Source organism: Euwallacea fornicatus, chromosome 2 (assembly GCF_040115645.1).
Source record: "Euwallacea fornicatus isolate EFF26 chromosome 2, ASM4011564v1, whole genome shotgun sequence".
Taxonomy (NCBI): Eukaryota; Metazoa; Arthropoda; class Insecta; order Coleoptera; family Curculionidae; genus Euwallacea; species Euwallacea fornicatus.
In genome coordinates this window covers 431,461-446,831 of record NC_089542.1, presented here as the reverse complement: position 1 = coordinate 446,831, position 15,371 = coordinate 431,461, and the positions used below count along the sequence as shown (strand labels likewise).

General features: G+C 40.7%; 1 non-coding gene across 1 annotated transcript; it reads right to left on the bottom strand.

The window, feature by feature from the left end:
- Positions 1-3,628: 3,628 nt before the first annotated feature.
- On the bottom strand, positions 3,629-3,746 carry LOC136350262 (5S ribosomal RNA). The gene has a single exon (XR_010734118.1). It is a non-coding gene; the product is annotated as a 5S ribosomal RNA (ribosomal RNA).
- Positions 3,747-15,371: the final 11,625 nt, after the last annotated feature.

The following is a 15,371-nucleotide window of genomic DNA, read 5'->3' as shown; positions in this document are numbered from 1 at the left end:
CAGTTTGAGGAGAATCTCTAACCGATTTGGCTCTGAATTAGTAAATACCTAACAACGAAATCTATAATATTTTGACGTTCCGTTTACAAACCTGATACTGAAACTTCCTATTTGCAGCATACTAAATACCCTGGCGGCATACGCGGATTTTATTAATCTTATCTCGGAGCATGTCTATTTATGCACGCTGCAGCGTGCATAATAGGTCGATTATAATTCACACGTAATAAAGAAGATATATGTGCATGTGTCTTTATGTTTCTCTTACCTCACGTTTTTTATGCGTAATTAGTAACATTATAAATTACACCCAGTGTATCAATATTTGTTATACGGAAATTTCCATGAAGACCGAATTTTAAGATTTAACAATAGAGAATAAAAACTGAGTAGTTATCAACATATTTGCACGGAATTCAAATTGCCCCTCACCTTGCAACTATAGACATTCTTTCAAAGGAAATTATTTCAAAACAGCTACAGAATCATTTAGTCACACCTTTATTGTCCTTTAGTACAAAATAGACAGAAATCGGTTACTTCGCATTAAGTTGTCCAAGGTCCCATTTCGGACAAATGCGTCTTCTTCTTTTCAGCATCTTATGAACCGTAATTATGAGAGGTGCTCAATTTTACTTACGGTGACTCAATAAAGCAATTAGCTTTACAACTTTTTAGTTTAAGGAATTGTCACGGGCAGTAGTAATCTCGTAATAAACGTGATGATATTAGCGCACTAGTGCTGGTTTAGGGTCATGCTAGACAATAAGGCACGAAATAAGCCGAAAATTTTGAAAAAATCGCTGTAGAGTGAGCCCAATAGGGGATATTTCACTTTCGCGAGCTGCTTGCAAATTTACTCATTAATTCATTTCATTTTAGTCAAGTTCCCGCAAACCCCTAGATTTATGAACATTTCTGAGTCTATGAGCGCCTCAGCGATTAAACATCGGAAGTGTCGCTGAAACAAAAACTTGGAAAATACCTGCGGAAACTTAAGGTATGTCGATTAACTTGTGGAAAATTTAGTCTTGGAGACTGCATTTAAATGGCCGTCAGATTCCCTTCGACCTTCCCCATTGGACTATATTTCTAGCTCCTGTAATTTTTGAGATGCCCATACATGTAGGCCCTATCTGGACCGCAGTGCACATTCAACTATGATCATATTTTTTAGTGTCAGCTATCATAACGTGAACGCGTTTACTCAGCAGTCTTTGAATGCGTAGATAGTCTTTGACTAAAATACAGATATTTGACAATGAGGGATATACTGGAAACTTGATAAGGTGTCACGACATTTTTCTGCTTGATACGCGATTTGGTAAATGGGTGTTTGTGAACTGCCGAGCGTTGGGTTAAAATGGGGAAGCAGTTTCCCTGCAACGTTTATATGCATGTAATCTAGTCCCGGAAATAAATAGCGGTAATAAATTGTAAGCTTCCCTGCTATCGTATCTGGAAATGTGTTCGATGGGACATCGTTGCCCTTGATCGAGTCCGGAAGCTCGGAAATGTAATTTTCAATTTTAATGGCTGAACTTTTAACTTCTAAAACTCATGGAATTTCGAATTTCGCGTCGAACTTTGTTGGTTTGTCAAGGATTCTCCTTAAACGATCAACACCGCGTCGTTTGCATTGCACCGAACCCTCAGAACAGCCTCAGCCGTTGACGTTGGCTCTCAAATGGTATTTTCAGCTTTTATGGAATATCAATTAAACCTATAAAATTGAACCTTGAATCTTCGGGTATAATCTCCGCTTCCCGGCTATAACGAGGCCGGAAGGCTAAAATATTCATGCGGGCAAGTTCCAGCGAACGGCCCTCGCTCCAGGATTTCCCCAGTCGAAATTACGTTTCCTGGACCAATTTTCTCGGGCCAATCAGCGTCGGCCAGCCTCATCACTCCGGCCAATGAGAGACGAGGATGGAACGATAAAAATACTCCGGCTCCATTATCAGCCATGATAGTGAGGCAGCCCCGCTTAGACTGATTCGTTTCATAAATTTTGCTGAAACGCTTCCGGGAACTTCGCCGTCAGTTATTAATAAGTATGCTCATCGCTCCAGAGAACCGCCAAGAAATAATTGAGTTTATAATTGCCTTGTTCCCGAAAATTTAGAAACCTGGTTTAAATTGGGTTTGGTTTTCGTATGAAGACCTTTCGAACATGCGAACTTGGTCCGGGACGGCAAGGATAAAAATGGAAAAGTAAGGGAGTTTTCCGTCCATTGTTTATTCTTCAAATCCTAGTGGTTTTCCTGCCTTCGACTGTACTCTTCACTTTATATTTTTATTTTATCGCTATCCCTACTATTGTTGTTTTACTTTTCACGTTAACGTATCCCTTATTTACTTCGCGATGTCCCCAAGTGTTAACTTAATTCAGGATCACATGCAAAATGGAAAAAATCCGCATATTTATCGTACCTGCGGTTCCAAAAGGTGTTTTAAGATTGAGGATTGGAGATTGAAGAAATTATCATGTAGAAAGTCACCGGCCTGAGCGTTCCGGTTCTAGTGCTAAAATTTCCGCCACAAAACGGTTTTCTAACATCAAATCTAAAATCATGACGTTTCTCGATTCCACTATGCTACAGCCTCTTACTGTAGCCAGCTGCAAAGTTACAGCCCTTTGCAGTTTCCAAAAATATTTAAGATCGTCGTCGCTTGCACGAAGAGATCCATCGGTGTAGGGGACAATTTTCCAACATCCATAGGGTTAAGAGTTTTATAAGGTCCTTTTCCAAAACTCCTCCATAAGAACTTTTTCTAACGTCTGTAGGGACAAGCTCTCTACGGCATTGAACTATAATGCATTGCGCGAGTGCCGAACTTAAAGGTGTCTGCAGTGTGTAAAGCCGTTTTAGGGCGTTTTACATTGTATGTAAATTATCAACTTAAAGATGTCTGTAGTTTCCAAAGATGTGTGAAAAAAGCTAATGTACTTAAATCTGTTGGTGTAGATGGTCAATATTCAGTTTATGATATGGCGATGCCCTTGAAGTTTTTGACGGCTTAACTACACCATAACTTCGAATTACTTCTTCGCTGCTTTCAGCTTGTCCGAAGCGAGGAGCCTAATTATGTGGCGTTTAATAGGATGGAAGTGGCTTTTGAGTACTCAATCCGACCCAGTAATTTCCGGATATTTCTCGAGCAGCTTATAATATGATGAGGACCCGCTTATTATCTACTGGGTCCTTCACACCCAATTACCTCACCTTTGAAAGTAACTTGAGTAAGGCAATCCAAAATTCTGCTGGCTTTTAAGCTTGGATGGTGTTTTGGAAGTAGTCCGAGGTGTGACCATCACGAGAAATTCCCATTTGAAATCATGACTGGTTTAGCGATGAGGCAGTAAGTCTGTGGGTAACTGCGGAGGTACCGCGGGGTGCGGCCAGATCGTGGTTGAAACTCGAGTTATGCCTAAGAAACTCAACACACAAAAATCACACCACAAATACAACATTTTGTAACATTCTCTATTCTCTACCTTGACAACTAGAGAGCTTTTGTTGTAAATATAGATAAATAATTTGAGGTTTCGTGCAGTTGATAGAGTATATTGTTAAATGAAAAATGGGAATAAATTAAATAAAAAAAAAAAACAAAACAAAAAGAAATGCAACTGCACGTGGTGTTCCCAGGCGGTCACCCATCCAGGTACTAACCACGCCCGACGTCGCTTGACTTCGGTGATCGGACGGGAACCGGTAGACCAACGTGGTATGGCAGTTACACGTAAAATTTCTCTATGTTCGCGGGTGAAATTCAGTTAAATCGGCATATTTAAGAGAATTTTTTTAGCTAAAATTTGAATGAAATAATACATGACAGACCAATCAAATAACGGGAATTGTCTGCATTCTTGACAATGTTGACGTATTTTGCTCTCGCTAGACTCCTGAACACCTATTGCTTGCGCTTCCAGCAATTGTCTGGTTTTCACGTCCTTGCTGGCCTTTAAACGTTTTAATAACTTTTTTTCGAGTTTCTCGTGCAATTTCTAACTCCTTTTAAACAGCTAATAATCGCACCTTTAAGATCACGTCAGAGTCACCAATTCTCACGGCTTATTAACAGTTGTACAATTCTTGCATTCTGCGCGTCACAACAACAAAGACATAACATAATTATTATAACTAGAGTAACAGGCGTTATGAGAAGTCTGAGAGAAACGGCTCCCTAGAAACATTCATTAGGAGTTTTTATTGAAAATGGCCCGCATCTGCAGAATTGCTTGTAAATCTCTAGTTGTAAACATAAAAATTTGTATTGCCAGTTAAACTTATATAGGGTGAGCATTAAAATAAAAGCCTCAAGTAGGAGTTGAAATATCGAAGATATGTTTTAGATAACCCCACCAACTGTTGGGGGTATTTGCCAAATGTGTTAAATGGAAATTTAGCCGTACTTGTGTTTAAGTATTGTTTTTCATTGTATTTACACTTTTTTGAATAGTATCCCATAACTCCTTCCTGCTCATAAGTACTGATTTGTATGCCAATGACTTAACTAAATAAAAAAAGAAATCTGAGGGATTCAAGTCGGGACTGCGCGGTGGCCACAAACGTTTATCATCTCGAGCAATTTATCCACGCGGAAAATTCAGATTTAATAATTTACTTGCGATTGTAGGGCAATGAACAGGAGTGCTATCTTGCATAAACCACAAACATGGTTTTGAGGCTGGACGCTAGTTTCTGGATCCTCAAGTATTCGGCCCAAGACTTTCCTTTCTTGATCCACAGTGATCATTTTTGTCCTTCCAGTCTCGACAATCGATGAAATCTCCTTAGGAATTTTAATTGATCATGAAAACCTGCGGAAAACCCCCTCCCGAGGAGCAATGTCAGGTCTATAAATGAAAAAGTGTGAAATTCATTCTCAATTTACGGAATTGCAAAAAATCACTTTAACACCCTGCGGAACGAGCTACTTTCATATAAGGCGAGTTTAGCTCAATTGCTATAATTTCTTACCCTGTATATTCAGCTATTTGGGAGTTCTAAAAAACTTAATTGATCTAGAACCTTCGGACCAAATTGTTTGTATGTAATAAATTTCACGGGACATTAAAGTCCACCCCATGCCCATTCAAAACAATAAGCAAATCAACCCTTTTTCTTGACTGCAACATGTGTAAGTAGACTATTAAAATCTAATCCGATATAAAATCATAATCCCATTCATATGTGTGGAACGAATCTAGTTATGTAATCCCTTTTGTTGTGACAATACAGCTCCTGTATGGTAATAGTCATACATTTATCCCCTTGGCGCAAGGGTATCTGCCCAATTTGACAGGGCTTATCTCCCTTTATTATATTGATACCAGGCAATAAAACGGCAATATGCTCGAAAAGGCCCATTCGCATCCGCGATTTCTTATTATAAGCGATTTGATCATATTTTCTGATTTTGTTTTATAGTTCTTGTGTCTATTAAGGGAGGAAAATGAGTTAAACAGTTGCCCCTATGTCTTTTCTGCAAATCTTTCGATATACATATGTATTTTCCTCGAAAATTGCTCTTTAATTGGACGAATTAGGGCGTACATAAGTAGAGGGTTTGAGCTACCAGGTACCATCTTTGTACCCTCAAGACCTTCACCCAAATCGAAACAATGCGAACAGTTAAGGAGTGTTCATGAGCTGCTCTGCAGGGAGCGGTGTTTCAATGCTTGAATAATGTTGTTGAACATTGAAGATTTAAGTATGGCACGCTTAAAGTTTTGTTCCATTGTTGGATCTAATTTGTAACATAACGTACGGAAGATTCAATACGAATACAGAGGATTTGGCCTAAGTGGAACAATGATCAGGTTAAAAAGAAGTTATCAACTAATAGACCATATATCCCGTTTTGTCTTTTGACGAAGTGGCTTTGTTAATCCTTGAAGTAACCTTGACTCAAGGTTCGTTTACGAGCCCTTAGAAGCAGCGGCGCGTCGCAATTATGTGGTCGTACAGGGTGTTCAATGAGGAGAGAAAGAGACTTATCATACAGGTAATTTACAAAAAACAAACGTAGGAAAAAATTTGATTTTCAACGATTTAAGAAATATTCAGTTTTGATTTTTTTTCATGATTTTTAATGACGTTCTTGCATGTTTACTAAAATTGAAACTCTCCAATTCTTCGTAGCAAAAACTTAGACGCACCATTTGAAAGACGATAAAATTTACACATCAGGAGAGCACTTACACTGTTTTGATGCTGCCAGATAACTAAATTAAGAGTGTTTAAAATCACAAATGGCCCTTTCTTATAGTTCGTTGCCCATGCTCCTCTTGAATGTAAAAATTTTTACAGTATCGCCCTTTAGAGTAAAAAACCAAGTAATATTTCTTTTTAGTTAGAGGAAATGCTATCTAATTGCATCGCTACTTGGCCATGCAATTAAGATGCAATTGGACCAATCAAATATTGTTTTTTATACAAGACCACGACCAATCAAAACAATAACCATAAAATTAAAAATTAGTTGATTGGCATTATCATCATTCGGTATTACTATCACATAAAGTGTTCAAAACGCCTCTCTTTTCGAATACACGGTTCACTTCGACGACTCAACCGCTTGATCGATTAACAAGCTTGCTGTATCTTCACTACTAATTCCTCTCTAAAATCTATAAATACATAGATCATAGGTAAATAGATATATCGAGAATAGTCTTCAGCTGTGAAGTAACCCCAAACGTATCAACTCAGGAGTGTTAAATCTGGCCTGTGCGGCGGCCACTTTATGAGACCTGAACGTTCAATCCATTTTCTCGGATAATTTTCATTCAGCTACGTAGTCACCACTGAGATATCCATCCAACTGAAACCAAGCTGGGCGTCTTACTAATGAAGGAAAATTTCCCTGATGAGGGTTAAGCTCCAATCCTAAAAAAATGAGAGAACTATCTCCCGTGAATGTATTTTAAATAGAGTAGGGCGCGGGTAAACAGTTTCCTATTAACCTTGACCAGGCATTAACCGAGAACTGATGTTAGTAATGGAAACGGCGAGTGGAAAACGGATTGCGAAGAGAACTTTACGTTCACGGAAAGGGTGCTGATCATGTGACCGGAGTGCTCTATGTAGCATTGCATAAGGAATGCCAAGCTTCCGTACTACCCTACATGCGCTATTTGTAGGACAACTTTGATAATGGCCACAAACTGCTCGACAAGGAAGACTCTTGCGAATATTCTGTTATTGGGAATGTGCCGTGTTGGGGAATAATTCTCATGTTCTTTGGCGTTTTTTGAAGCGTCGGTGAGGCAAAAATCTTAACGTGTTCCCCGTAACATTCAAATAGCATTATGCAACCCCATCGGGTTAAAATGAAAGTAAGAAATGCGTCAGAATTGGCGCAAATCTGACTTTTTCGGGCGTAACGAGACACGATAACGGGAAAATCTCGCGGTTATGCGCACGAGCAGCGCGCATGGCACGCACATCGAATGAACCTCCACCCCCTGCCGTCTGTTAAGGGTGGTGAAGTTTAACAGCTCACCGTCAAAATCCGCTAATAACCAACAAAAATCTCACTAGATACTAATTTTTAGCGTAAGAGTTCCTGCAGGTAGATGTTAAACAATAAATTGATGTACCTGGACGTAATAGACCAATAAATTAACCAAAAAGTAATTTCCCCGCGTCGTTTATTTCTTCTGTCCCTGCAAACTGCCAATGAAAATCCGCACTAATTTACGGGCCAATTGCGGGCCAACGTTTTTAATAAACTTCATTCGCCATTTTAATTCGGTTAGTTTATTGCGTGCCGACGTCCTATGGTTAATAGCGTGCCGTGATAGACTTATGGCCCGTTATTTACCTCCCCGATAAATCTGGCCGATCAGTTAATTTAGCCTCTAGTTTAGAGGTGGGCCCTTATTAAGGTGTAAATAACACCCGTGTCGTGTTGTTACTTTTTATCGGATTCCGGCCTTACGCAGGGAACTGCGTTAAGGCAAATTTTGTCAATTAAAAAAAATGTTTTTAATTTATTTTGAATTATTTTTATTAAAAAAAAAAAAATGAAAAGTTGATATCTGTAATACGCGCAGCAACCCTTTAAAGCACATATCATCAGGTGGATTGCCTGCATGAGCTCTATAAACATACGCAAACGACATTCTAATTAGGTCAGCACACAGGCGTCCATTTACAGGGTGTTCCGCGTAAGACAGCCAATGGCGGAATAGTTGTTGGCCGCAGGGTGAAATGCAGCTCCCAACACCCGTCCATTTTCTAAATTGTACAAGGTGCGGCCGATAAAGATACCAAAAAGCTAAACATTTACCAAAAAAAATCGCCGCGTCATTTGTGATTTGTCAATGTCATTTTTTTGACATTTTGAAATACAGATTCCATGCGGCCAAAGGATTGCGCACGCACCGCGTTTACGGCATTGTTTTAACGTCGAGCGGACGTCATGACGCAAAGGCGAAGAAACGTAATTATTCAGTCATTACGTGACCAAAAACAATCATAGCTCTAGTTGCTATTATGGTAAAAGCTACGTTTTCGAATCAGATCTTGCGAACGCAATATTCACGTGATTTACGTGGTCATATTCCGGCGATTATGAGAATGGGCCGCGTCAGGTCGTCAGTTGCACGTGAACGTCATGTCCCCGGACGCGTCTCTTGCAAGGAGAAGTGACGAAAACGTGACTTTTTCAACCTCAGATTGCTGTTTATGGCGAATCATACATCGCGTATTTATTACTATATTTTACGGTTAACTTGCAGCCATTGCGGGCGAATCGGTAAATACATATTTTTGACAAATTAAGTTATAAATTGGACAGAACCATTTTTGACAATGGATTTACGACTCAATATGCCTTTTTAGAAATTAGTTCTACTCTCCTTCGTCGAACAATCAAAAGCCCGTTTATAGTTTTACAATGCCTCGTTTTACGACTGCAACTTTACAACGTTCGTATAGACGCTACTGATTGATGTTATAAAATCGAAATATTTTACTCCTTTTATGAATTCAGTTGTTACACAAGGTCTTTTGGGCTTTATTGCCCGGGAAAGTTCAATAACGACTCGAAATAGGTGATGACTTCAAAAGATGCGACAGTTTTGTTACGGGTCGTTAACAATGTTCCTGAAGATGCGGTAAATGCATTCTGGTTTTGTTGGGGTCAGTACCAAACGATTTTTTTCCATGAAGAAATGTCTGTTACCAGCAGAAAGGTATTACACACAAAGCGCAAGGATATTATTTCTTGTTTCAGGTTGGTTAAGGTTAACGTGCGGGGTGCCTCAGTGCGTATGCGGACGACTACTAACTAATAGTTTGTGCGAAGACAATTGAAACGTTGGAACTGAGAACAACTGGGGCAAAAAAACGCGAAGGATATGATAGTTACCACAAGAAACGGAGGCGTAATTGAAAAGCAGGAAAGTGTGGGAAAAAGTTAATAGGGAACGAAGGAAGAAAACACCGGCATTAGAGAAATTCAAAATAACACACCAATAAAACAAATAGAAAAGGAACCGTAAGATTGAACAAAGGGAATGAAAGATTAAAGAAAATTTAACGCTTCCGAGATCTCGATCAAACGACCGCATCAGAAGCGGCTCAAGACGGTACTGTAAAGGAACCAGACAGTCACAACAATCATCTCAGGAAAACGCCTTCGGGTGCTGATTGGAATAAGAAAAATTAAGGAAATTCTGGCCCTACGATCGGGCAGTCAATTAACATAAGGGAGTAAATTGCAGGGAGAACTGTTACCAATGAGGACAAACAGGGTATCTACGAGTAGCCCAGAACTCAGAGCAAGAAGGACAATGTATGAGGTGTAAAGAGGAAGACGCACATCGGAAAAGAGCAGATGCTAATTCTATGATACGAAGACGCAATGAAGACTTTGAAGAGACATTTTGGTCAGATGGAGGCAAATGGGTAGACAAAGAAACAAGGAAAAACCAAAAAGATCGCAAAGGAAGAGGAATAAATTTAAAGAAGGAATGGACGTGATTCTAAATGGGGAAAACGCGATAATTGAAATTCGTAAAAAGTGGAGATGTACGGATTAAGGTTAGCTTTAGGATAATGGAGAGATCTGCCGCCGTTTGAAATACTGTTAACAGCAACTCCCAATGGAAAGAGGGATAGCTTCGGTAGATAGACGTTCCTAAGCCTAAGAACTCCACATAACCCGATCGTCACATGGCCAGACCGGGTACCTACAAAGGTCTATTTTTTTACAAAAAAAAGGTTGCCAGATTTGCCACCGAAGCGTTAACAAGGGATTTCGTCCGAGCCCATAGTAAAGGGTGAATGTTATTCTCATTTAGTTTTAACCGGGAAAAATGTACAATTTCACAGCTCCAGCAATCCCCGTTTGGATGTGAGAAGTTATTCTGGGATTCGAGTCAGACTTTTATTATCAGGTTCATGTCGATTAAAATTCGCAATAATTTTCGTGTAGGTTCACGAAGCGTTTTTAGCGCTTCGCAAGAACTCCGTGGGGCCATTGGTGGCCGGCTTAGGAACAGAAGCGTCACGCGGTTCTTCGAAAGAAACAATATCTCCCTGGACGACGGAAGCCTCGTTTCCGATAAAGTAATAGATTCCTCTGAGAATTTGTTCGTCAGAAGTATCGATCATATTATTCCTTAGATTCACCAGCGATATTAATGGCCCATCCGTCTCTCGCCCATGCTCATTTTCCTAGAAACCCATCGCTCAGGCGGGGCAATAACAGTTTGACCCAAGTTAATCCGATCTAATCTCGGACCTATTACATTGTTGACTGCCTCGGATTAATGCGATAGGGAATACAAACAATTTGTCACGCTTTCTCTATTGTTGAACCCCTACGGATGATAACGTAGTTATCTATAGAGCCGGCACACAACCCTGCATCCCGAAGACTGGACCTTCTGGATTGCCTGTCGACATCTGTTAAGTGAATTTAATATACGGTTTGATAATTAATCTTAATTCTCCTTTTGGTTTGTTATGTATGATTAGGACACCCTGTACGTTTAAGTCGAACTATTACTGGAACTATGCTCATGTAGAACTTTCGTCTTAGAGTCGCTCAAGGAATCGCCCCTTGAAACTTGACCGCGTACCTTAATGACGCTCTGTGAAGTTCTACATGAAAGTCATTGGGACGAGGCGGTCTGTTTATGAAAAACCGGACGATTTTTTTCCATATTTTCCAATTATGCACATTTATGTTTATTTCTCCGATGGCGACTAGTGATGGAAAAAATCGTATACACGTACCGGGTGCATTGTTTACGCCGGTTCGCAGTAATTAGCTGCGATTCCGAAGGTATGTGGTACCACACGTATAATATGCAGTTTTGTTTACTTTTAGTCGCAGCAAAAAACCGCTTTTTTTGTATACTTCCGACCGTTTAACACGTACAGTCAGTCACACAAGTATGCGCAGACCCAGCAAATTCGCGTTATTTCATGGTTGAAATCGTGATCCTAAAAATGTCTTCAAATCTACTGAAACCTTCTCATAAATGATCAATATTGGTGATCGAAAATTTGGGTTTCGATTCATAGGTCGGAAGAAGAAAATTAATATCAAAATTACCGACCTCACATAAGTGAACGTACAGTAGATACATTTTGTTATACTTAGAAAAAAAAAATATATGTTTTATTGGTCCCCCTTCTGCGTCTACAACTGCTCGCAACCTCCTGGGCACGGATGAAACGAAATTTCCTGTGTCAATTCACCCCAAGCCGAAGTTAACGCTCTTTTTAACGATTCTTCCCCCGAAATGTCGCATTTCGCACCCTTCGCTAGAATTCCTCCCGTAGGTATTCGATAGGGTTCACGTCTGACGACTGCGGAGGAGAATGAAGTTGCTTGGGCACGTGGTAAAGAAGCCATTCTTCGACGACCAAGGCGGAGTGTTCGGGATGGTTTTTTCTTGGAATATCCGTTGGTTTCCCAATCCCGAACGTTGAACTGAAGCCAATAGATTGTCGCGCGAAGTTCGGAAATACTTCCGATGATCCATTGCACCTTCAACGGAAACTAAATTTCCCACGCCAGCTGCAGACACTGAACCGCATACGCCATTACGTTGTCTCCGCCATATTTGACTGTGGGTAGCAAGGCTTCAGGTCTTCATTAGCTTAACGTCACATTTTTCCTTTGCCATTGGAACCACAAAGGTTGTGCTTGCTTTCAACGGTAAACAAGACCGAACTCCAAAGGTCAAGGCCCTTTTCTCGATAATTGTTCGGAAATTCTAGGTGTTTTCTTCTACTTTGCTGGAAGATCAGGGGCTTTCTCCTAGCAACCCTTCCATGGAATCCCTTTGGTTTCGGAATGTTTCTTATAGTTTCAGCATTGACTCGTTTGCCAGTTTCCCTGCGAAGGTGATCAGCCGATTTCGGAGCACTAATTTTTGGGGCTTAGTCCGACCATCCCGGCAATAGGCCGAATATCGCGCGGTCTTATTCTTTTAGGGCGCCCAGATCGGGGCCCATCGTTAGTAGAATTTGTTAAATTGAAGTTTTTGTCGGAATGTAAAACGAGCTAACTTAGCAGTTTTCACGAAAGATTTTCCTTCGTTTCTTAACGAAACTGTTAGTTCTCAAATTTTTTTTACAGTTTGTCGTCGCACCGTGATGCTAGAAATTCAAAATCCGATTTAGTGCGTTTCATTGAAAGTTCTACACTACATTCAAACGTCATTTGTTCATATCTCTGCGAGAAAAATCCATAAATTCCAAAGAAAATCGTCGTCTTTTCGATATTTTTATTGTTCGCTCTTGTGAGCGTAGAGGAAAATTCGATTTTTTGTCTTCCTACTTATTAGTCGAAATCAAATTCTCAATTTCCAATAATGATCGCTTATGAGAGAGTTCCGATATATTCAAAAATATTTTTTGGACCATGATCCCGCCTATGAAACGATGCGAGTCTGCTGCGCGTACGCAGACTTACGTGACCGCCTGCATGCTCCCCAATGTTTATTGGGGCTATATAAACCAACAATGCAACGAAAGATCATTTCCCTGTGATGGCTTTTATAGCACAGCACTGCCTTTATCCAAACCTAAAAAATTAGGAACCCCCTCATGAAGGGCAATTTACGAAAACTCATACTGAGAAACGGTAGCAATGATTCTGGTCAAACATTCCTCTGTAACGTCTTCACACCAAGTTACCAAACTAGCTTTACGACTTTCCATAATTCTATATTGCCCAAACAATGATGCCATAACGGACGAGTTTGGGGTAAATTGAGTCCACCTAAACACACGTTCAAGCCTAAAACAGCATAAAGCTGTGTTTCAAATTTCGGACCCTGTCGATGGATTTATGGCCTGAAGTTCATTGTGTCGGCGAGTTGAGATGGTCCAAGTGCAACTCAATCATTTTGTCACAGTTGATAAATATTGGTCAATAAAAGTCAAACATTCAGTTCGAATTTGTTACAGGAGCTGCATATCTATAGTTCAACAGTCTCTTCAAGACACTAATGTTCTTTTTCGGGAGGACCACATGCTGATAGTGTTGTAAACATCGAAGCCAGTGGGAGGAGCTGCCGCAGGGACAAAGCCGTATGAAATGCATCATTTCTAATGAATTCCTTTTGTGGACGAACACGAGCGAAAATGGGGCAAATTAAGAAATTTTGCCCCTTTTCAGACAATTTTCTACAAAAACGATTTATTAACCGCGGAGCAAAGGGTTGAACGCAAAGCGAACTTGACAAGTAACAGCTTGCCCGACCTAACAACCGACAAAACAGCAATAATGATTCATTTTAAATTATTTTGACGCACACCTACATTCATCTACGTCATATCGGGATATTCACCATTCGAACGCTGCCCGAGAATTTCGCAAGTGCCAAAAAAATCCGCGCTCCGCGGCGACCCGAGATTTTTTCAAAATTGGAACGACATATACGCTGCAACGTGCACAGGGTGTTCCTGGAACAATCCGTGCAAGTTTGACGGAGCATTGCTCGGGTTGAGATATGAGAAAAGAAAATCGCATAAAGATCTACCCGGAATCGATGCGTTTCCCAAACGCCGAGGGCTGCAACCGGGGAAATCGCCGAATTAGCTGAAAAGCGCTTGGGTCAATTTTAATTGTAATTTAAGGAATTGTAATTGAAGGGTGCAAAAACCTGCGAAAATCATTCAAAATGGCACCACTGAACAGGGTTTGCTTAGCAAACATCCTGTGCAAAAAAAAACAAGTTTCGACATGGTAACAACCCTGCAATCACGGTGAATTGGACGCACGATGGTAAGACATTCTTTACTCGGAAGAACACAGGCGCTGCATGTCGCGCAACACCCTGTGCATCATAGATACGAAATTTCGCTCATTATGACGTTCGCGCCCCGCGCCTATTGATAGGTGGGCTCTTGCCCTTGAGTCGTTCAAACGACTGAATCTCGATGCGACTTAAATCTCACACGAACCGAAACTGTCCCACTTTCACCCAGCAAACCCATAAATACATTGCCTTACAAATTTAGCTGAGCTCATTCGTTTTTCATGGGTGCCGGGAAACTCCCGGTGAGCCGACGAATTTTCCACCATAATTCTTACTGTTCAGAATGCTGGGACGTAAATTCGCAACACCTGAAAATTTTAGTTGGTACTCCTCGCTGGGCCTGTGACATGGATCTCAATATGTTGTTAAATCGAAGTTTATAGGACCTTTGGGAAATCAGACTGCTATGACACTGCTCCCCGACAACCCTTGATTTCACCAGGCCGCCTGATTCTTATTTGCGACCGAACGAAATATTTATGGAGCAACGGGAATCGGGTCGGCTTTTACATTATTCTGTTTTCAGTTCTATTCAATTTTAATAATACAATTTTCCCTCCCCTTCTCCATCCGGGTGCAGTGCTTTGTTTTAGGGAGGAATTCGCCAACACGGACGCCCTCCGTGGGCAGCTGAGCTCAAACCTGGCAAAACCCATTAAACTCGGTATTTCTAATTGTCCAGTTAACGGAAATAGATCACACGTAATTAAGCGATTACCGCTCAGAATTGCCATTGTTTGACCACTGTCCGGTGGCCACAATAACAATTTAGTGGTGGCCGGTAATTTCCGATGACAGATGCGGGGTGGTTAGAGCGATTTATTCGGCCACATTCACCCACAACTAAATAGATTAAATGGCCCATTTTATGAGTTTCAATTGGGGATATTCGGTTGTTATTGCGCCACCGTTTACCTGTCCCATAAAAACAGACCCCCATCCGAACGATATCTCAAGAACCGCCGAAAAAGGTAAAAAATCTGGGGCGACGAAGGACCCATTTACGGGCGTACAAACTCCGGAGCTTTAGTGCCGTTTGCAGCTCCCCGAACATTTAACTTCAATTAGG